Source organism: Dipodomys spectabilis, unplaced genomic scaffold, assembly GCF_019054845.1.
Source record: "Dipodomys spectabilis isolate Male_0828 unplaced genomic scaffold, ASM1905484v1 ptg000051l, whole genome shotgun sequence".
In the NCBI taxonomy this organism is placed as follows: Eukaryota; Metazoa; Chordata; class Mammalia; order Rodentia; family Heteromyidae; genus Dipodomys; species Dipodomys spectabilis.
In genome coordinates this window covers 18,327,356-18,352,447 of record NW_024870728.1, presented here as the reverse complement: position 1 = coordinate 18,352,447, position 25,092 = coordinate 18,327,356, and positions in this window count along the sequence as shown.

The following is a 25,092-nucleotide window of genomic DNA, read 5'->3' as shown; positions in this document are numbered from 1 at the left end:
TTTCTTTCTTTCTTTCTTTCTTTCTTTCTTTCTTTCTTTCTTTCTTTCTTTCTTTCTTTCTTTCTTTCTTTCTTTCTTTCTTCCTTTCTTTCTTCCTTTCTTTCTTCCTTTCTTTCTTCCTTTCTTTTTTCCTTTTTTGGTGCCAGTCCTGGGGCTTGAATTCAGAGCCTGAGCACTTTCCTTAAACTTCTTTTGCTGAAGGTTAGCATGCTATCACATGTGCCACAACTCCACTTTTTTTTGGTAGTTTAGTGAAGATAGGAGTCTCACAGACTTTCCTTCCCAGGCTGGCTTCGAACCTTTACGCTCAGAATTCAGCCTCCTGAGTAGCTGGGGTTACAGGTGTGAGCCACCAGCATCCTGCTATTCTATTATTTAACCAAGAGGGGTTAAAGTCTCTGATTCATTGTCTATATTCCTGCCTATAGTTGGAAGTGACTCAAATACAACCAAAGTAAAACTACATTAGTCTTCTGACACTGCCATTGCAGAGTTCTGAAAGCTGAATGTCTTAACATGAATTCTTTATATCATAGTTCTGGAGGTAAAAAGCTTGAAATCAAGGTGGTTAGCACATCTCATTCATTCAAAAGGCTGACAGTATTCCTTCTATCTTTCAGTCTTAACTTCCAGTGAATGCTGACAAGCTTTGAGATTGATTTGTAGATAGATCACCTTGAGCATTGACTTCATATTTGTATATTTGTATGGTATTCTCCTTGTGCATATGTCTGTTCTATATCCATATACTTTTCATATTTTTATAAGGACACTGTACATATATATACAATACATAACATATATAATATGTATTGTATATACTATATATTGTATATGTATAATCTATATAATATCTATAGATAACATCTAGCTCTATATGTATAATATCTATATCTCCATATTATAGATTATATATAAAACAGCATACTTTCCATTTTAACTTTCTAACTTTCTAATTTGCAAAGACTTAGTTTCTAAATAAGGTCACTTTTGTGGTACTAAGTATTAGAATTTCAATATATGCATTTTAAGAGCACACAGTCCAACTCATAATAAAGTAAATTCACAGGCTCATGAAAACATTAATTAAATATTTTCTGGATTTCTTCTATAAAAGTACACCAATGATATAACTTAACTTCATGGATTTCTGGTGCTATTTGAGTTAGTTTAAGACACTGAATCAATGACAATGGTTTAGTATGGTTAGTATCATCTGTTGTTATCATTAGTATTACTATATTACAGAATTAACTTAGTTATTAATTTTAAGGCAATGTATAGACAAAGCCCTCTTTACTTTCACCAATGCACACTGCTGGTTCCTTGGATGAATATCTTTAGACACATTCTCTAACAAATACTGGCAGGTCTCATGTGTCAGGAAAGAGTTTGGCATTGAATAGAGGATTGTCAGACAGAAGCCTTTCTTCTGCATATTTGTAGAAAGTTGGAATACTGAGAAGATCTAATATAGGTATATCAGAATATGATAGCTAATAGAATTTATCAAGCCAAACTCTCAGTCATTAATTACCTAATAAGTAAGAATCATGTCAGTGTTTTTCTGTCATATTAGTTGTATATTCCCAGTTTCTTTGTTTATAGCCTCAATTTTAGACATCCAAGTAGTTTCATAGTCTATTTCATGGCCTGGCTTGTTTCTTACCAAATAATTTTCTCTTCCCTCAACATGACTCACTTTGAAAGCCACTGGGCTTAAAACCAAGTAAGTTCTATTACTATTTTCCTTTTATAAAACAAGTAAAAAAAATGTAGAAAATTTAATTTTGTAAATTCATCAAATGGTAAAACAATACCTAAAGATGGCTAGGATATCATTTTCCTCCTTGGAAATCTAAGTCATTCTCGTATTGTAAAATGCATCAAACAACATTGATTTGTAGCATATCATGTACTGAGAATGAAGCAATAGAAAATTGCAGTATTTTTACTTTATTTGGGTATGTAAAATACTCTTAAAATTTTAATAAATATTTTAATCCTTTGTTTTTTGAGAGGATTTCCTTTGATGTTAGTCTTAGACATAATATTTGAAGTGCAATTTATCTTCTGTGCAAAATTGTTTCCAAATGTGAAGTTTTATACCTTCAATGTCTTTGAAGTCCATATTTTTCCCTTTCAATTAGGTAATGTTTCTCACATTTCATTTCATAAAAATAAACTTTATGACCTGTATTTGGATGGGAATCATAGCTATCATTTATTATCTTAAGTTTTCTTCATGCAGAGACATTGAAACAAAAGTATCCATAAAGGCATGATTACATATTTTTAAAAGGAAGAAAAAATTGCTCTATGTATAAGAAAAAAGTAAATTATCTAGTTACAGAGGAGTTGAGGAAGTTTCAAATGCTGTTAGTGTATAATACTGCTTTTCATATTTACCTTCTATTTCTTACACAAAGGACAGTTGTTTATTATGAACCCTTTCCAGAACAGTGTCCTATATAGAACAAGTCCAAGAGGATGCTCTATTGTCATCAACTCTGTACTGAGTGAAATAAAGAACAGCAAAAATATTCCATAGGCTTGCTGAGCCATTCTTAGGAATCTGTGCACACACCTTTGATATTTGATTTCTTCTGACCCTCCATTTCTTTTCTTCAAGGTCTTTGCCATACTTAGAACCATCTGCATTTTCAAAAGCACCACTTCAATTAATGGATCTATTCCCCCCCCCCCCCCCCCCCCCGTCACTGGATTAGACTACCATAAAATCAAAGAACAGCTAACTCTATAGAGAAATCTTCCTAAACATAATTCTAGGCCCTATTCTGCCTGTGTCAGGATTTCATAGTTACTTGTAGCCTCTTCAAATAATCTCTTTATCTTTCTTCCAGTATTCTTATATGCATATTCCAGATAGCCCCCAAGCCTTATGCCTCTAAAATGGCTAGCTTATTGATAACAATGAATGGTAAGTATCTACTGAGTGGATACATGGGAAACACTTAGCTGGCTTACATTTCTCAGGCTACTCTTAGAGCTCCCAATTCACATCTATTTTACCCCATAATTTCTCCAAATTCAATCTCTCATGTTTGCCTTAGATAAATCGAATTAGCAAAACTTGGTAGTGATTTTTACAAACACTTTGAATCTGAGACAAGCTTGGAAAAGACAAAACCAGTTCTCAATCATGAGATATCAAATCCCCAAGGGGACATTTTGTAATGTCTGAGGCATATTTGTTTGTCAGAATAAATGAGTGGATGGTACTGAAACTTAATTGATAGAAGGTAGAGAGGCTATTAAACATCTTACAATGCACAGGATAGTCTTTACCCAACCAAAATGTCCAGTCCAAAATGTTGTAACATAGAAGTAGTTTAAAAAAGAAAAACCTAAAACAAGCTAAAGGAAATTTAAGACCATTGTTTTTCATATGGAGGAACGATATAGACACAGATGAATTGGCAATTTTCACTTTTCTCTAAAGAGAAAAATACATTTAAAGTTGAGATAAGTTGGTAAGCTAAAATAAGACCTTTCCAATTTTAAATTATTTTAACAAATGTCCAGAGCGTGCAAACATTTTAAAAAATGATTTCAGTATATCGCTGCCTAAAGGTAGACAAGAAAATAGAACTCCTCAGTATTTTTACAATATTCTTATCATTCTGGGAGCAATAGATACCAGGTCACTTAATAAACAAAACCAAAAGTCATGTCATTTCTCTGAGGTTCACTCCAGATGTTTTCACTGTCTTTTATGACATTTGTCAGCTATCAATATGATTGTTTCTGGTTTAACATTGGAGGCTATTATATGGGATGTATGTGACAAAGTAGCCCATAAATTTAAAAAAGAAGCCCATGACATAAAAAATGTAAGCTCAGCATTTGAAGATCCATATTGGTATTAGCACTATGTAAAAATAGTTATAATTGCTACTCATTCTTGGAGTTTAAACTCAACTGTTTCATGTTGATGTATATTCCTAAACAATTGAGTAATACGTTGTCCTTCCCACTGATAGTTGTTTTTAACAAATATAGACCACAGACACAATAAGATCACAGTTTGATAATAATTCTGGTGGATACAGGCTCCCTTCTATTTTTGGAAAACTGAGAATTCATCCTTGTGACTATTCTTGCTATCTTCCTTGCTTGTTTTTACTGAAATGTCATTTAAAATCATGTCAAATAGAAGGTTCAAGTAAGTTCCATATGCTGGAAGAGAAAAGTGGGGTTTTCTAACCATCGAAACAACTACCCGAACCATTGATCAAGGTGAAGTGATATTTACAAAGATTCATTGTATTCATAAACTGTTCAAAGGCAGCTCCTTTGTGTAACTACTTAAAAGATAAATTTTTAAAGTTCCTGTATGACATTAATATTAAGATATTAATACAATGTATTTTTCCTGCATACTAATTATTTCTAACTACTACTGTACTTCACGAGAGAATATCTCTTTCTCTTTTAGTTGCACTTGTGTCTGACTGTTCCTTTATATTACAAATACTGTTCCCTTCTCACCTCTCTATTTCCTAGTACACTCTTCCAAATTTATGGAAATTAGAGGTATATGTAGAAGGTGTGTATTTTCTATATCCATCATAAAGTGGAATGAATTGACATTATAATATGACAGAAAAATATTTTGGGAGTAAAGTTCAATGGTTGGATAGACTCTAGCATTGATGAGCTAGAATAGAAATAAAGATTCTTTCTTCTCCCCCAAAAGACTTGCTGCTGGCAGTGGTATTCAGAGAGGCCTGAACATCTGGCAAGGACTAATGTAAGTGGAAAACCAAAATTATGACTTCTTCTAACTTTGGAAGAGTTGGGCAGGTACAACTCAGTAGGTCTTTTTATAGTAAACTCCAGTGTGTATTTCTTTTGTGGTGTGTGTTCAACCCAGAGTATATTGGGGGACTCACTACAAGGCAAGTAGACAGGTAACATAATCAGTCTAGATGTTCTCAGATGTTCTGATTTCTGATGAGTTTGAGAAGTTGTTTTTTTTTTTAAGCAAATGCTGATAATGAGTTCTTTATTAACCAAAACAACATATCTGGAATAGGGCGCTGGCACTATGATTATTAAACTCCTCAGGTAAGTCTGAGGCCTTACCAAGTATGAGAATCCGTGGCTCTGGATAATGGTTCTCAAAAGGTTATCTGTACGTCACCTTAGAACATAGTAGAAATGTACATTCTGCCATGTAAGATATAGCCAGGCCCCTGTGGCTCATGTTTGTAATCCCATCGACTCTGGAGGCTGAGCTCTGTGGACTGCTGCTCAAAGCCAGCCCAGACCAGAAAATCCATGAGACTCTTTTCTCCAATTAGCTATCAGAAATCCAGAAGTAGAACTATGAGAGAGTACTAGACTTGAGCACAATATCTAGGGATAGCACCCAGGCTCTGAGTTCAAGCCTCATGACCAAAAAAAAAAAAAAGACAAGCCGGGCGCTGGTGGCTCACGCCTGTAATCCTAGCTACTCAGGAGGCTGAGATCTGAGGATCGCGGTTCAAAGCCAGCCCGGGCAGGAGAGACCGTGAGACTCCTATCTCCAATAAACCACCAGAAAACCGGAAGTGGCACTGTAGCTCTGGTAGAGCACTGGTAGAGCGCTGGCCTTGAGCTGAAGAGCTGAGGGACGGCGCCCAGGCCCAGAGTTCAAGCCCCACGACCAACAACAACAAAAAAAGACAGACAGGAAGAAAGAAAGACAGGAAAAAGAAAGAAAAAAAGAAAGAATCCTCATATAAAAAAATATGAGGATTGGAATGTGGTTTAGTGTGCTTGACTAGCATGCTTGAAGCCCTGGGTTCCATTCCTCAATACCACATAAACAGAAAAAGCCAGAAGCAGAGCTGTGGCTCAAGTGTTGGACTGCTAGCCATGAGCAAAAGAAGCAGAGGGACAGTGCCCAGGCCCTGTGCTCAAGCTCCAGGACTGGCAAAACAAAACAAAACAAGACAAAACACCAAAACATAAGAAACAGCTTGCTGACAAGGAAAAGCCATGTTTAAAGTGAAAGGATGGGAAAGGATATTCTAACTAAATAGAACCTAAAGCAAAGAAGAATAAACTATACTCATGTCTGATCAAGCAGATTTCAAAGTAAAATCAGCCCGAAAAGAAAAAAAAAATTCTCTGTATTGATAGAATGTTCTATCAAATATCTTCCATAAAAGATTTGTAAACTGGGGCTGGGAAGGTGGCTCAGTGGTAGAGTGCTTGCCTTGCATGGATGAGGCCCTGGGTTCGATTCCTCAGCACCACATAAGCAGAAAAAAAAAGCCGGAAGTAGCGCTGTGGCTCAAGTGGTAGAGTGCTAGCCTTGAGCTGAAGAGCTGAGGGACAGTGCCCAGGCCCAGAGTTCAGGCCCCATGACCGGACCCCCCCCAAAAAAAAAGATTTGTAAACTGAATTCAACATTAAAATGACCAAACATAATCAAATTGGTTTTACTCCATGATTACAAAATACACACAAGATAGATGACAGATAGACGGATAGATAGATAGTTAGAATTATAAGCATAACTGTATCCAAATTTTTGAAGACCTGAACAATGAACAGTAGTGAAACACTGAAGAAAAAAATTATAGAAGACAATAAAAAGTGGCAAGCCATCCAATCAGCAGAATAAAAATTGTTATAATAGTTATCCTATCTAATGCAACATACACAATTTCAATGTAATTCCCATCAAAATACTAATAACTAATTCTTAACTAATAAGTAAAAACTAATACTAATTCTTCATGGAGTAGATATAGCTCTAAAATTCATATGAAAGCACCTCTGTGTTTAGACACAGAAATGTAGAAAAAAAGAATAACTTTTAGAGGTATCACAACACCTGATTTCACAATATACTATAAAGACATAGTAACAAAAACAGTTTATTACTGGCACAAAACAGACAATAAAATAAGACATTAAAATACATGTAAGCAGGTACTGTCACATTATTCTTGGCAAAGACACCATAAAAGTATAGAAAAGACAGCATGCTTCTTCAACACATGCTGTTGGGTAAACTGGATGTCCATATGTGAAAAACTGAAACTCAGTCCCTATTGTTCAGAAGCCAATACAGAATGGATCAAAGACCCCAATATAAGTCCTCCCTAGAAGAAAACACAGAGGAAATACTTGAAGATGTAGGAATACTCAAGGGCTTTTTAAAAATAGTTTTGGAAGTAAGAGCAATAATTGAAAAATGAGAATATATCAAGTTAAAAAAACATTCTACACAGAAAAATGTCAACAACATGAAGAGAAACTCTAGCAAATACAAGAAAGTCTTTGCTAGATATCCATTCAGTAAGGAATTAATATCCAAAATAGCAACTTAAAAATGTTAAACATCAAAATAGAATTCATTCTACCCATAAATGGGCAAGAGAACTGATTACTTTGTGAATGAAGACAGACAGATAGCCAATAAATACACAAAGTATCTATATCATTAGCCATCAGGGAAATGAAAGTTAGACTACAAGTAGCTCATGTCTGTAATCTGGCTACTCAGTAGGCTAAGATCTACAGGATTGAAATTTGAAGTCAACTAGGACAGAGAAATTTTCATCTCCAGAATAACTATCGAATAAAATTCAGAGCTTAATCCTAAATCAAGATGGGTAGGAATGCAAATTACTCTGTTCACTACAGAAATCAATAAGGAGGTTTCCCAAAACATAAAAATGGGTATCTTGTATGATTGAATCATACCACTTGATAGTTTATTCATGAAAGCATCAAAGTCATCTTACTGTAGAGATACCTGTATTCCTATATTATTCACAATGACCATATCAAGGAATCGACCTAGGTGTGGAGCTGTAGGTGATGGGTAAAGAAAATGTAATACATACACACATGGGAGTTTTCTCAGCCATTAAGAAGAGTAAGATTATGTTGTTTTCTGGCAAATGGATGGGGCATGAAGTCATCATATTAAATCCACCAGGTTACACAAGTAGCTTGGCATGTTTTTTTTCACTTGTAAAAGCTTGAGAAAACCAGACAAAACAAAACACCAAGGCCATGAAAGTAAGAGGGAAGTACTAGGGAGGTCAAAGAGAAGAAGGGAAAGCAAATATAACAGAGGAGTTGAATATCATGATAAAAACCCTAGTATGTGCTATTTGATATATGCCAATACGAATATGAATAGAAGATAGAGCAATGGATCAATAGATAGATAGATAGATAGACAGATAGATAGATAGAAGTTATAGTAGTAGTAGTAGTAGCTATTAATAAATATACTTATGGCTCAGATTTTTACCTCATAACTGAAGTTTATATTTTGTTTAATATTCAGAAATTTTATTTAGTGTTAGAGAAGCAGCATAGTTATATATGCATATATATATACACACATATATAAAAACATGTGGAGTGGATCAAAATATAATTAAGATCTTCCATTCAAAAATAATTAATGCAAGAAATATAATTGTAAGAAATATAATTAAAATAATATATGTAGGTTGAATAGTCTCCCTCTTTTCACTTTTATATTTCTTATGCCTTGAAACCAAGCATTTTCAAACTTTTCCCACTATAAAGTCCCAGGTGATTCCTTTTGAATGACAGCTTATAATTATTATGAGAAATGTGTTAAGGTAAATAAGAGGAGCAAGACTACTTGTACAAAGCAAAACAAATTCAGTACCTTTCCAAAATCTGAAGATATTTATACCAATGAAAATAAATGCTAATTCAAAAAATAAACCTTGCAACTTGACAATAAATCAGTTGCTATTTATAGTAAGAGCAGGAGATTTTAAAGCTATAAAGAAAATTGCTCTTCCAGCACTAAAAGATGCTTATCAGAATGTGACAGGACAGGGGTTATACATTCAAATGTAACAAGATTAGGCTTTGGATTCCCAAAGTAGAAAGAACGTGTTCAGCAGAAATGGTTTTTGCATTGCTTGTTGGGCTGCTCGAGAATCAATCCTATTTATCTTTGGCATCAGCTGTGGTTCTGAGACTGGTGATTTTTAGTTTGGGGAAAAAAACCTGTAAAATACTGAATTCTCCAAATTTATTTTTGATAAAATGCAATGTACATGCTTTTAATTATATTCAGACTTGGATTTTTTTGTTAAAATCATAAGATGAGATTTTTTTAACTTAACTTTTTATGGTTGTATAAGACAGAAGAAACTCCATTAAGTATATATTCATATGTTTACAAAAATAGTAAAAGAAACATTTAGGGTAAACTAAATTTTGAATAGGCTTTTATTGATTCATTGTATGAGAAAAATATGAAATTCCAATGGCATTTTAATACTGTGAGATAATGTAAAACATTTAAGAATAAAATGAATATATGTTCATACTAAGGATCTATCTCTTTTTAAGATAATTTTAACCAGCCTTCCAATAGTCTAATAATCTCTTGTAAAATAATATCACCAAATGCAATATTTTGCATAAAATTAAATGTCATATCTACAGAAACTATTTCAGTGAAATGTGAAACATGAAGTATGCACAGGCATGTTGTATGTGTTTAAATTATTATAAGTTTCAAACAAAATCTAGCATTTGCTGTAAGGAAGAACAATTTTATATTTGAGGGTAGTCTGAAGCTAATCCACACACGATTCTGGAAGATTCAAAATACATTAGGTAGCAATGGCAAAATCTCAGAAACTAATGTGACTGAAAACTGATGGGAAGAACTTCAGTGGAGTTGAAGATGCAAAAACCAGTGCAAGATCATACAATCTGTATCTTTTGGAGTCTTCATTCTTTCCCTCAGTATGATGTTGTTAAAGTTCCTCCATGTCAGGGATTTATTCCATTAATGATTGGATGATGTTTCACTATGTGTACCAGCACATTTTGATTATCTATTGTTCTTTATTGATTAAGGCAATTATTTTATTTTGTCTGTTATAACGTTGTAATTCGAACATAGGCTGATCTTACCCTCCAGTCAATATTCCTTCCATTACATTCTGCTTCCTCAGGAAAGAATGTGTGAACAAATGAACAAATGCCTTACCAAAAAAAAAAAACAACAACACTGAAGAGTGTATGATAAACAAGCTCCCTCATATTATGATTCAACTAACATATATTCATTGGTATAGCCTCCAAACTCTTAAAATCATTACAAACTGCCCTCACACAGAAGTGACGTTATTATCCAGATATGTTCTGCTCATAGCATACTGGTTTTCTTTTTACTATATTAGTGGTGGAAAGAATTACCTCTCTCTAATAGAAATTCAGATTGTTTTGTGGTCTATCTAAAACAAACTTATCTAGAAATGAATGAGCTGGGTGTAGTGGCACATATCTGTAATTCCACCTACTTGGTAGGCAGGAACCAGAAGGATTGTTATTCAAGATCAGCCCAAGAAAAAGCGATAACAAACCTCATCTCAACAAATAAATGCGTCATGGTGATGTACACAAATAATCTCAGATTCACACAGGGCAGAAGTAGGAAGATCATCATCTGAAACTGGAATCAGGATAAAAAAACCCACAAGACCTTACAGAAATTTTTTTAAAAATGAAAGCATAATTAAAAAGAAAAGGTTAGGGTGTATGGCTCAAGTGGTAGAGCACTTGCCTAGCAAGCATGAAGCTCATTAATAAATATATAAATAAGCCAACAAACCCTAATGAATCTCTTCTGTGATGCAGAGAATTTCTAAGATTTTTCTTTGCTAATTTAACACTTCCATTGTTCTAAAGGTTATGTACCTGTCATTTTTAATTCTGAACCTAAGCGTCAATTGCAAGATCAAAGAAATGGAAGACTTGGATGGTTCATGGATGACCATGGCATGTGAACGTGTGAGAAAGAATGTATTTCTAGAGCTTTTTTTAAAAAATAAAACAACTATCATTATTATTACTGCTGTAGCAATGCTACAAGGCGTGGTTTGGTATCCTTCTATACATGGGTAATGCACCAGCTCTCCTCTTTCATCATGGGAGTCAAATGGAGATTCCCAGGGAGAGGATTCTGTGGATGTGACACCAAAAGGATGGTGCTGCTGCGAAAGAGCAGTAGGGGACACACACAGGAAAACTAAAAAGTAGAATGCCATCGGCTTTATTCACAGTCAACGTTGGATCAAACACTCTCCCTAGGGTAAGACAACAGAGCAACCACCTACTCGTGCCGAGTATGGGAAGACTCATGCCGAGTATGGGAAGAGGAGAGAGGACAGGAAATTTTATTTTATTTTTTAAAGTAGAAATTGACAATCTAGATAGCTTATTTTCAATCTTCTTTCAAAAATAGCATCAGGGACTGTTGCTTACTGCTGCTTGATTGTGCTAATCAACCTTAAATCTTCTTCCCTTGAATTGAAATGATTTTCTTCTTTTGAATTGAATTTTGAAATAACATAAAGAGCAATTCTCATATTCATTTTCTTGCAAATAGTGCCCAAATGACTGCTTTGGACATTCAAGAGCTTCTATAATTTGTGAAAACCTGTATTTTGATTTAACATCTTACTGGCTCCTAGTATAAGATCTTTTTTTTTTTTTTTTTGCCAATGGTGGCTGACTTGTTAGGACTTCAAGAAACCTTCACATTCTAATGCCATCTAGTCCATACAGCCCTATACATTCCTCAGTAGTGACACCAGTTGAATTAACCATTACTGGACACCTAGAACATGGGCCCAATTGATAGATGTTGAATAAATGAATGCCTATTGGTTAGCCTTATCCTGGAGTTCAGTTTTATTAAAGACTCTTTAAGTCTAAAATAATTATATAATGTAGTCAAAGATAAATGAATTTTAGGAAATCTCTTCATTTGAAGACATTAAGACATGGTATTTTATTAAGGGAAACTCACTAAATCCTACTTTCATGTCAGTTTTCTACTTAGTACTCTTTTATCTGAGACAGTACTTGAGAAAGATAAAGTCTATTGCCCCTCCACAACCCCTCCAAAATAGATCTAAGTGCTATGCTGAAATGAGGAATTTTCTCACCATTAAGAATCCTGGTTGACCTGAAGCTATTGACTTAGATTCTGCGTATCAGGGGACTCTGGGTTGGGACATTGACTAAAGTCTGATGGGCCTGATTTACCCCCTTGCAAGTAGGTGACCCTGGTGAGTGACTCACTTTTCAATCTATAACATGGAGAAGAGACTATGTAGCTCACAAGGTTGCTGATAATTTAGTAAATTGTTCCATTCAATTAAATCTATCAAGCAATGGGCATTAACTAAATGTCTGTGACTTCTATTGTATAAGGGCATGGAATTAGATAGCTAACTTAAACAACTGTGTGGTGTTAAAATAACATAATATGTTGAATGTTTAAAAAGCATAGAAATTATATAATCCAACAAAATTTTCTGATAGATTTTAAAGGCTGAGAATGGAAGAGGTGACTGGTAAAAGATGCATTGAACACATAAATTGACATGTTGAACTGAAATTCCTTGGTGTGACCATTTTAAACATAAATATTTAAATATTTTTAAACAAATATTTCAGAGAATTGAGGTAACATAAATTACATGATAGACTACTGTGATATGTTCTATTATATTTTATCTTTTACTAGTCACTTAAGAAGTATAAACACAGATTATTTTAACATAGTAAAATCTCACTAAAGTTGAACAAAAACAGTTTTGTAAGAATATAGGGTTAATAATATATATATAGTAATATATAGTATGCAACTAAAAACTTAGTAGGTTATTTTAGATGTCAATTGTAGTAAATATAGAATGTAACTTTAAAACAGGAATAAACTAAAACAGGAACTCTGGCAATCAATAAAAGTTGGAAAGAAAATTCATTGGAAAAAAAATGAAAGTAGAGTAGATTTTGGCTAATTTTGATTGATTCCAGTGTCTAGGGTTTTAAATTTTATGCAGAGTAGCCAGAGTGTAAATGGAAGGAAATTTAAAGATGTGTCTACTTAAAACTTGTGATAGCAGAACAGTCCTATCAGACCTTAAAGGCCAAAGCCTTTGGAGTTGCGGTTATTTCAAAGAAGGAAGGTTAACATGCTTTGAAGAATTTTAAGAGATTTTTTTATTGATCTCTTGTAACCCCAACCCTTATTACAACAGTTTATGGAAACTATCAACATAATTGAGATGGGTACATTTGGAACTGTATTTATATAATTTGGAAATACTGGACAGGGACTGGGAGTGTGGCTTAGTGGTAGAGTGCTTGCCTAGTATCGTGAAGCTCTGGGTTCAATTCCTCAGTATTACATAAATACAAAAGGCTGGAAGTGGTGCTGTGGATCAAGTGGTAGAGTGCTGGCCTCGAGGAAAAGAAGCTCAGGGTCAGTGCCCAGGTCAAGTTCAAACCCCAGGACTGGCACAAAAAAAAAAAAGAAAGAAAGAAAAAGAAATAAGAAAGAAATACAAGACAATTTAAATGGCTACAGTAACTCATGTTGGTTGTTTTTCCTATGGCTTAAATTAATATATTTAAACATCACAATAGTCTCCAAGAGCTAGGCATTATTATCCCCATTTTATCAATGAAGAAACTGAAGCTTGAAGTCTCAGGTTGCCTAAGATCATTTATTATGAAGGTTTGGAATTAGAATATGACTTGAGGCACTCTGCTTTCAGAGCCTAAACTCAGCTCTTTTACAAAACAGAACTAAGTCCTAGCCCCTTTCCAGTTTGTGTCTCTTTTCAGATCATTATAACAATCAACATTCCATAATATAGAGCGGGCTTCCATGCAGGGGAAGCCAGCATCCTAAGTCTGCTGATGAGCCACTGAAAATTCAAGAAAATGTTATTTTCTCTTTCATGTGATCAATACTTGCCTACAGGCTCCTATTGAAGTAGGAATGTAGGAATGTAGATATCTCAAATATCATTGATGATTTCTACCAACTCTCCCACAATACCACAATTAGAAAAAATTGAATATTACATAACAATACATTTTGTCTTCATAGTTGAAATAGAAGGAAAACACATGTTAAAAATACAGATTATCGAAGAGTGATACTACTTAAAATTTAGGCAAATGCACTGTTAGATAGATAGATGATATAAATAGATAAGATAGTTGATAGAGATAGAGATAGATCATCTCTAGATGGTCTTAGAATGTTTAGTTCTATCCTCTTCTTTCCACTTGCAATTCTCAGAATAACTATAGAATGCAATAACTCTATAAACTTGTGAGATGGGAAAGATATGTCAGGTTTAGTCTGGATTTGTTTCTGGTTACACCCATAGTAAGATGCCCTGTAACATTCATTTTAGTCCAGCACCTTTTGTTTCTCCTGAATTATAAAACACAGGGTAGGTTGCCTTCAACCATCCATGAAGGTATAGCTTTCCATAAATCCTAGACTTCCGTTTTCCTTTGTAGATTATCTGTACAGCAAAATTTACTTCTCTTTCCTTGTGGTATGAGTGTTCTGTCTCACTGTATTTATGCACAAATACTGATGCTGGTGTCTCATATTGGTGAAAAGAAGTCTTCTTTGCAATGGATAATTGGACATGGTGACCCTGTCTCACAAGCCAGTAAGATAACTAATGAGGTTGCTTCTGTATAATTTGCAATCCCACAGGTTCACACTGACACCCTACATATTGTGGCTTCTGTAAGCATTTATTAACATTCAAAGGAAATACATAAGAAAGACAATCACAGAAAACTTAACTCCCCACAAGACCCCTTCTTAATATGTATTTTCAACTCACTAGAAAAAGATATATATAGAGAGACTTCAAAGCACCCAACTAACATCCTGTTGATATTTTTCAAAGAAAAAAATAAAATTTTTTAATTCTCATAAGCAATTTAGGCTCAGATGTCTTGGAGCCATATAAGTTTATGCGGTATTAATAGAGGGGAAGAGGTATCCATCTGTATAGAATTAATAAAGAAATAAACTCGTTCCTGATGTATGATAAATAGTACAACGTAGCTGAATAGTGTCATATTGAGTACTATAAAGGTAAGTCATGTTTTGCTGTGGTTGACAAAGGCATCATCACAAGCCTAGACAGATTCCTTCCTACTGAGATATCCTTTTGATTTACTCTTCTGTATCCCAGGAGACAGGCTGTGAGCCTAGAGTCAGACTGAGCTATGAGTTTAGATTTTCCTCATCATATTATTCCACTAGTGATAATGACTGGTGGCAGAAGGCAAAAGATAGTGAAGTATAATTATTAGTAAATAAGCTGTTTAGAGTTTATAGAATGATGGCCACTCTATGACTAGAGGAAGAGCCACACGTTATAACACATGTTATGTGCTGGGTAGCTGAGATCAGATGTCATAGGTTCAAATGATCAGTGAATCAATTAATATTTGATTAACTATGGTTACTAATTCAGTTGTAAAATAATAATAATAATATTAGAAGGTTAAAAAGTTGTGTGCTTCCATATATATAAGTGTATTTGCATATTATGTATCAGTTATTGTTATTATATAGTCAATTATTATTGCTTACTCAATTATTATTACCAAGTCAACCATGGCTGGAGGAAATGACTGCAAGCATCTTAGTAAACACTAGGTAAGAGGAATCCCTGGTTCATTTCCCTGGATGATGATATGATTGTGGCTTACTTTGACAGACAACAGAGAGCTAGTTGTATCATTCCACTCTGGACCCAAGATTTATTGGAAAATAAGGCTAAGTCTTCTGCTACCATTTTACTTCCCAATCTATTTTTTTCCCACTGTAGCCAGAGAAAGCCTATATAGAAATCAAAATATGTATATAAAGAGGTGGTCATATACTTGATCAGTCAGGAACTATAGGAGTGGTAGGAGGCACTGTTGTTACCTATAACATTGTAACCCTGGATTATCACAAGCAAAAGAATCATGTTTACTATATCTGTCTTCCTGAGTCAGCCTCATTTCATGCCATTTCCCTTTTTGAGCCATAAGTTTTAGTCACACAGTTTAAGTTTCAGTTTCTTCCAACATTTTCTTCCTTCAGGCCTTTGCATGTGCCATTCCGTACATCTCTACTCAAAAGTAAATTTATCTTCCCTTTAAGTGTCTCAGTTCCCTTGCTTTGACAAGCTCTCCCAAACCATTTTAGAATAGACTAGACCCCAAGCCCAATGCTCTCTTTAATCCATCTTCCTTTGTACCTTTTACAACACCTTCTAATGATATGCAGGTTTCAATTATTCAATTATTACTTACTTTTCCAAATAAGCTATAAGCTGCGTGAGAGTGGGGTCAGGTCTTTGTTGTTCAATCTGTTTCAACCCCTGCACTAGTCTGGAGCTCAACGTGAAGGAACAGTGCTGAATGGATGTGTTGCTTCAGTAATTAAGTTCAACCAAAAGTGGGACATGAGTCTTATCCTTATATACCACTCTGTTGATCTGGAAAAACAGAAACAAGGGATTATTCAACTCAAAATTAAAATAATGACTGCTGCAAAGTATAGATTATGGGGAGTGGTAGGTCATCAAAGTGGCAGCTGACACCCACGTGTCAAACTTTGGTGGGCTTAAATACAGAAAATCTAAATGGTTCTAGGACTTTACCACTTCTCTCTGTCTGATTTAGGTTACCTACAAAATGTTATCAATATCAATTTCCTCATGTGTAAATTAAGGATGTAATAGTTTAAAGACTTTTATAAGGATCATAAGATTTCAACATAATGAATTTAGCAAAAGGACTAGCATGCAACAAATACTCAGTGAGTCACCATTACAATTGTAATGAGTAAGAGGGGAAAGGAGGAGTATCAATAGTATCGTTAGTCTGAACTTAAGAATGGTACTTTTCTCTTGCACCATACAGACTAAAACATTATATTCATTAATTGAATATTAATTCATTCAATAGATCCTGGAGTTAAAACTGTTTACTGTTCTGTGGCTACTTAAAAGATGAACGAAGTTCACCACAAACAATTCTCATAAATCCTGGGTTCCCTATTCCTCCTCAAACAACAGAGCATAGGGATGCTGTATTTATTTAAGTTCCTCCCCATTTTTCATTTTAAAAGCTTAGAGTGTCCTTCTTCTACCTGAATATTTTTCTCTATTTCTTAAGATGACCTTTTTCCTCATGTACTCTTGCTTTGGTTTGTTTTTCTCATAAACATAATGGATAATTTGAAAGTTGTCTTCATTGTGTGTAGTAAAGAAATAACTCACTATCAGATGAATCCTTGGGACGAGCCAGGCACATTTCTAGGCAAGACAGAAGGCAAAGGTAAAATACAAAGTTCCATTGGAATAACACAAGTTGTTCTATAGTTCAGAAGTTCAAGACATTTTGCTAACAATGGCATGTATGGAGAGAAAAGACACAGACAAAAGAAGACAATGTTGTACTTGAATTATTCCTCTCATATGTGTTTTCCAACACAAAGAGAATGAACAAACAAACACCATGAAGTTTCAGTTGTTTGCTTCCAAATAGGTAAAGTGGTAGCATCACATTTACAAATCACTGAAACTTCTTGAAATGCTGATTTCATATAACCCTTGAAGCAATCTTAAATTTAGAGATCATCAAGAATCATTTGAATAATATTATTATCCATAGAAGACATTATAAAATAGGTTTATATATGTAATATATTATATATCATATAATATATTATATAACATATAATTTGACATATATGTGTTATATATTTTTATGTCTATAATATATTTCAGATATTATATATATATATATATATATATATATTTGTTGTTGTTAGTCATGAAGCTTGAACTCTGGCCTTGGGCACTGTCACTCAGTGCTTCAGCTCAAGCCAAGCACTCTACCGCTTGAGCCACAGTCCCACTTCCAGTTTTCTAGTGGTTTATTGGAGATAAGAGTCTCACAGACTTTCCTTGCCTGGGATGGCTTTGAACCGTGATCCTCAGATCTCAGCCTCCTGAGTAGCTAGGCTTACAGGCGTGAGCCACTGGTACCCAGCAATATATTTTATATATAAATACATGGAAATGAATATTATTTTTTAAATATCCATATTGCTTCTCGTATACAGAATTAAAATGTAAATGCTTGGATTTATATGGTATAGTATACAAACATACAAACAATATGATATTGAGCTATATTTATTAATACATAAACTCTGTCTTCTGAGAGTATTAAAGTCTAAAGATGTTAGTAGAAGAAGGCTGGGCCTAGAATATGCAGTATTTTATTTCCCTATTTTTTAGGTATAATTTCTCCTGGTTTGCCCCAATATTCTATTTGGTGCATTTCTAGTGCATTTCTCTGTTGAGAAACCACTTGTACTTGATGAATGCTTCCCCACAGAGAACTTGCAAGAAAAATCATTGCAGGGAAACTTTTGTACATTAACCTAAAATTATTCCATCTTTTAAGGAAATTGAGCCCTAAAATTATTAGTGTTTGCTTTATGTTGACTGCAGTGAATACCTTTTATTTAATTCTGTCTTAAGTGGAAGCTTGCTTCTTGAACTCTCATATCATTCTCAGAGTGGAAAATATCAGAAGCAATTCCAACACTGTTTCTTTACAGAAAACCTCTATATTTTACTAAGAAATCATGCCAAGATAATTACTTCAATTTTTTTGTTACTAAAAAAATGAAAGTTGAAATGCTACCACACAATGCTATAAATGTTACACTTTGAGTAAGTCTGGTGGGAGTTATTTACAAAAAGACTAACCTTAACTTCTAGGTAACTATTTTTTTTTATTAATTATTTTTTATTTTTCACCTATTACACTATGAGCTTCCTCAGAGAAAAGCAATTGAGTGGCAAGTTCCCTTAGAAAAGCACCATGGGGGCTGGGAAGGTGGCTCAGTGGCAGAGTGCTTGCCTTGCATGAGTGAGGCCCTGGGTTTGATTCCTCAGTCCCATATAAGCAGAAAATGCTGGAAGTGGTGCTATGGCTCAGGTGGTAGAGTGCTAGCCTTGAGCTGAAGAGCTGAGGGACAGTGCCCAGGCCCAGAGTTCAGGCCCCACAACAGACCATAAAAAAGAAAGAAAAGAAAGAAAGAAAGAAAGAAAAGGAGGAAAGAAAGAAAGAAAGGAAGGAAGGAAGGAAGAAGGAAAGAAAGAAAGGAAAGAAGGAAAGAAAGAAAGAAAGAAAGAAAGAAAGAAAGAAAGAAAGAAAGAAAGAAAGAAAGAAAGAAAGAAAGAAAGAAAGAAAGAAAGAGAAAGAAAGAAAGAAAGAAAGCAAAAGAAAGACACCATGGAAGGGAAGAAAAGGTATAAAAATGGAAGAAAAGAAAAACACAACTACTCTGCAGTGCTCTGATACAGTAGAAAAAATTCAAATGTTAGAGGAACTGTTACAAGGCAACAATACTCAATGATTATGTTCCCTTTTCCTAGAACAAAGAGAAACGATCAGTTAACCTTGAACTACTCATGTGTTCTGCTTCCTTTTCTTATAGATTTGATTTTGTCGCCTCAAAACAGCTATACAGTTCTCAAGTCTCTGCCGAGAATGAACAAGTTTTATTTCAAGCAATGATGACTTTTGTTCTGATATATTATTAAACAAAAAAACACTTAATTGTACATAGCTGATATAGACACTTTTTACAATACTCTTGGATCTGCCAGTGCTTAAAAGCACAGAACCTTACCTGACAGCCTGTATTAGTTGTGTTCCTCAAGAAAAAACAAACAGCGGACCTAATTAATTTATATTTAAAAAGATTTATCTTTGGCTCATATGTTAGAGGTTCCAGGTTCATGATCAAGCAGTTATGGTTTTTAAGCCTTTGTTGGGTGTCTCATATATCTTCCAGTCTTTGGGAGGAGTCCTATGACGTTAATGGGGTACCAGTGATTGAGTACACTTACTTTGTAGCCAGAGAGAGAAAAGGGGAGAGGGGCCCCCAAATCCCTTTCAGTGACCTAAAGACCTACAAGATCCCACCTCCTAATTTCCACTACTTCCCAGTAGTGGTTTCCAGTGTCACCGGGAGCTTTGATGTCCTCACTTATTTCAGCCAGAGTGTAGTGCTTCTTCATTTTATTCTAAAGTCTTTCTTATAATGAGTAAAAGGAGGAGAGTTATCTATAAATACTAGTCCTCTGTATCACTGTATTTTGTATTTGAAATAAATTTGAAATTTAGCTAATTTTATTATTTCCATGAGCATTTTCTTATAAAACCTAAATAAAATCTTCTACCAATAATTATATTCATTTGGAAATACTGATGCAAACTTCCAAGGAAATGATTCAATTTCACATTATGTACAAATCAACCAGAATCAAGATAGGTTCACTGCTTTCATCAATAGAGCCACCAGTGAAGTCTACATTGACAAAAGCATCACCTAATTGATAATTGAGTGAAAATTGATTTACACTGCTCATGAAAGTCCCTTGTGAATTTTCTCGTTCTTGATATTGGAGTGAGTCACGCTACTTTTTGATGCTGCACAAAATGTATAAACTCTGTTTCTTGCTTCATTGAAAGGATTTTAGGAGTCTTTAAAATTCAACTCATAAAGCACAAGGAATCTTTCATCCACTATTCTGGGCTGAACAACAACAACAAAAATTTTAAATTGGTACAGCTTCTGGTAGATTGTAAAGATTTCTCCCAGAGAATGCCCCACATTATCATTTGCATTATCTTTATAATCATTGCTAATATTGAGACTTACATAGTAAATGCTTTGTTAAATGAGGTGACAAGTTATTTAATCCTTCACAAATATCATATATTGAGTTTTTGTTTGTTTGTTTTTGTTGGTTGTGGGGTTTGACTGGCTTTGAACCGCTATCCTCAGATCCCAGCCTCCTGAGTAGGTAGGATTACAGGTGTGAGCCACCAGCACCCAGCTATAAATTGGATTTTATCACTGTTTTTCTTTCAAAGTCCAGGAATCAGAAACTGTTGTAACTGATATTCTCACTTAAGCAGTGTGATACTAGACCTCTTACTTTGTTTTCTCCTGCGATGCTGATCAAACCTACAGCCTTTCACGTACCAGGCAAGCACTGAGCCACTAGGTTCTATCCCCAGCCTTAAATCCAGTATTTTCAATAACTCATTTCGTTTGAGAAACTGAAAATGGTGGGAAAAAATCAAATAAGTAAACATTTTTACTCTGAGTAAATCCTAAAAATAAAAATTATAACATTGTGTTGCAGCTCACAAACAAGTGTTTAGGATTGTGTTTACAAAGACAGGCTTAACAAAGGAGATACATCCTATGTGTGTATTGTTTTTGTTTCTAAAGTTAAGTAGTATAACTAATGTTTCATAAATATGAAATATAAGAAAAAGTGAAATATATTTCAGCATTTCTTTGAAATTTATTGTGTGTTTTCATTGTAAATAATCTGAAGAAAATATAGAATGCAAAATCAGGCTGGGTGTTGGTATTTCATGCCTGTAATCCTAGCTACTCACCAAGCTGACATCTGAGGATCATGGTTCAAAGATAGCCTGGGCAGGAAAATCCATGAGACTTTTATCTCCAATTAAGCACCCTTTTCCCTGAAAAAAAAAAAAAAAGCCAGAAGTAGAGCTGTGACTCATGTGGTAGAGTACTACTAGCCTTCAGCTAAAAAAGCACAAGAGTAGGGCTGGCACCCAAACAGAAAAGAAAGGGAAATGGAAAAGGAAAGGGAAAAAGAAAGGGAAAGGGAAAGCATTATCCCTATACTCAAGGTATATTGGGAGATGTGTTATGTGTTAGGGACAAGATTTAAAGGCAATGAGCACTTTAACCTTGCATGATATTTTGTACATTTTCAGGATTTCCGCCTCTCCCCCCCCACCCCCCGGGAAATCACTTTATGCTTCTTAAAAAAATTATTCTTGGGCTGGGAAGGTGGCCCAGTGGTAGAGTGCTTGCCTTGCATGCATGAGGCCCTCGGTTCGATTCCTCAGCACCACATAAGCAAAAAAAGCCGGAAGTGGAGTGCTAGCCTTGAACTGAAGAGCTGAGGGACAGCGCCCAGGCCCAGAGGTCAGGCCCCACAACTGGCAAAAAAAAAAAAAAATTATCCTCATTATACTTCTATCACAAGATAAAGATAGAGATATTATGTAAGATTTCATGGAAACAGTGACAAATTGAACATCACATGATGCATTTCTATATGAAGGGAAGAATATGAACATTTAACTTTCAGGGAATAGCAGGAATTGTGCTGAGAAGGGCAGAAAGTGCCAACGTACTTATGTAAGTACTTATATACGTACTACCAAAACAATGGAAAAAGATATAATTAATAAAATGGAAACATATTATAGACAAGTTAGAAGGCCTTGGAATAAATTTTCTAACTTAGGGCTGGGAAGGTGGCTCAGTGGTAGAGCACTTTCCTTGCATGCCTGAGGCCCCGGGTTCGATTCCTCAGCACCACATAAGAAAAAATCAAGAAGTGGCACTGTGGCTCAAGTGGTAGAGCGCTAGCCTTGAGCTGAAGAGCTGAGGGACAGCGCCCAGGGCCAGAGTTCAAGCCCCACGACCGGACCCAAAAATAAAAAAAAAATTTTTTTCTAACTTAATTTTTCAAAAATTGAAAATTGTAAAGAATTACCTATGCTGGTGCCAGTGACTCGGGCCTGTAGTCCTCCCTACTCTGAAGTCTGAAATCCAGAACTCAAAATTCAAAACCATAATGATAATAAAAAAGGAGAAAGACAAAGATATTATAGAGATCCCTTTATTCTGGAAAAATAATATAATCTCCAATTCCTAAGAATGTCTGTCTAACTGGAAGATTAAATCCTGAGAGCTATTTTATAATTAAAAGGAAATAAGATAATAGAATACAACTAACACAAATCTGAGCTCAAAAGGCACTATGTAACTCCAAAGTGGCTTAGATGGTGTTCTTCAATGATCAATGACCTCAACAACCAGTGAGAATCCAACATATGGCACTCTACTTCTATCCTTCCAAGTAATCTGTTATGAACCATTATGTTCATTAACCAAATGTTAATCTATATGAACCATTCCTCAGGTCCTAACCAAACTCATCTTTTCTACTTCCCTAATTTATCAATTCAGGTTCATGATTGATAACTCTATAAATACCATAGTCATCACCAAAATGGCAATATCAGCTCTCTGTGATATCTCTCCTATTTACAGTAACTACACACTTCTAATAAAGAAAGCAACTCATTTGTTTTTGTTTGCATTTTAAATCTTTGCTTCTGAAGTTGCACCAAAGACAATGCAATGTCATCTTTTATATCTATATCTTCCAGGTACAATATGTACTATTCTCTTACCTCACTAAAGTACTTTGATTTTGTCTGTCCCATTATTAGCAACTTCATCTAGGCCATATGTAGACTAAAGGTAAAATCTACAATAGAGTATTCTAGCACCCAAAAGAAAAATTCAGTAATGTTCCAAAGAATCTTAGAGAACTAATATGGCAAAACACAGTAGTTGTAGACTTTTAACTATTATAAGACTCATCTAAGATTTTGTTAATAGTAGAGACTTTACTGCTGTATCCTCAAAATTCTGATTTATTTTGTAGGAAGGGACCTAGGAATGTATATTGTGTGCATATGCTCAGCTTTTTCATGTATAGTCTTAGATGTCCCAGTAAGAAACACAGATATAGTTTAAATAACCAATAGAGATGTATGTTTTATGTGATCTTAATAACAAATCTAATCATTCAATATAGATCAAGTTTCTTGGTCTATTTGGGTCATGTATACATATATGTATATAAATATATATATATGATCAATTGTTAAGCATTAATTCCCCCTCTGTTGTTTTATGATTTTGTAAACATATAGTGACATATCTAAAATGCAAATTTAAGAATTTCCAATAAATATAGTTGAAAAAAAATAATGTAGAAATAAGAAGAAAATTAGGGAATAAATTAGAAAAAAATATGGAGAAATGTAGAATCTCTCTCATTAGTTAAGGTTAAATATAACTTCCCAAACAATAAAATAACTTCTTTTTGTAACAACATCTCATAAAATTGAGCTATCAAATGTCAATTCTTTTTGGTAACCATCTCCCAAACCCCTAGAAGCCAAGAATGTACTCGTATCTAGCCTAAAATCACATTCCAATTGGTTAATTCCAGGATAGCAAAAGTTACTGTTAAAAATTCCTTTGTCCATACCGGCCAATTTTCCTGGAATAAATTCACATGCTGTTCAGTATTCCCAGGCATGGATTAAAGAGAGATACTCTCATTGTTAAGCCTGCTTCCTAGATTACTTTTACACTGTGTGAAAATCTCTGAATTATGAGAAAGATTTATGACCTCTTACTCTAAATTACATGCACACATCTCCCCTTGTCTGCAATGCAGCTGCATGCATGCAGTAGAAATGAGAAGATTTTATGAAATAATTATCTTCAGAATAACATTGAACATTTACAAAATTAAATGTTATTTATTCATTAACATTTGAAAAACCAGAAATATCTTTCCATCTGCCTTTGATGAAATCAGCCTTTATTCAGTTCAATATTACCTCAAATTAGTCTGCTTGCTTTTAGGGCTTTTCAAAACTCTCCATTTCCTTTAACTCTTAAAAGTGATATGTACTATAGCTTAAAGACAAAGCTCTCTACTGATGAAACCACTACAAAATACACAGAGACAATGCGGAAGACTTAATCATCTGAAGAGAAGTACTTACAATATGCATCTATGCATGGCTATCTGAACACTGCTGCTTAGATTTTTTTCATTTTACTTTCTATGGCTGCTTTGATGGAAGTCGTAAGAGAATAATACCATTTTGTAACTCTGCATGATTACTATTGTGCTCTGCTTTATAAGCTGTATATTCTTCATTTAGATATGCTAAACAGTTTTTTCTTTTTAAATAATGTGGAAAATAGCTTTTTATACAGTGTCCAAAATGAAAATTAATATGAATATTGTTCTCCTGTGTTCATAAGATGAATCTCAATAACTTTATCCAACTGTGGAAAAGAAAAGATGTTGAAATAAATGGACTAGATTAAGGTGGAAGTTCTGAAAGTCTTCAGTGATCTACACCCCAAAAGCTGTTTTTCCTTTATTTACAAAAGTATAATTCTCTCATCATAAGAAAATCTTATGATGAAAATACTTGTAAAAATACTTGTAAAATAAGTAAGTTTAATTACTTCTATCAAGTTTTGTA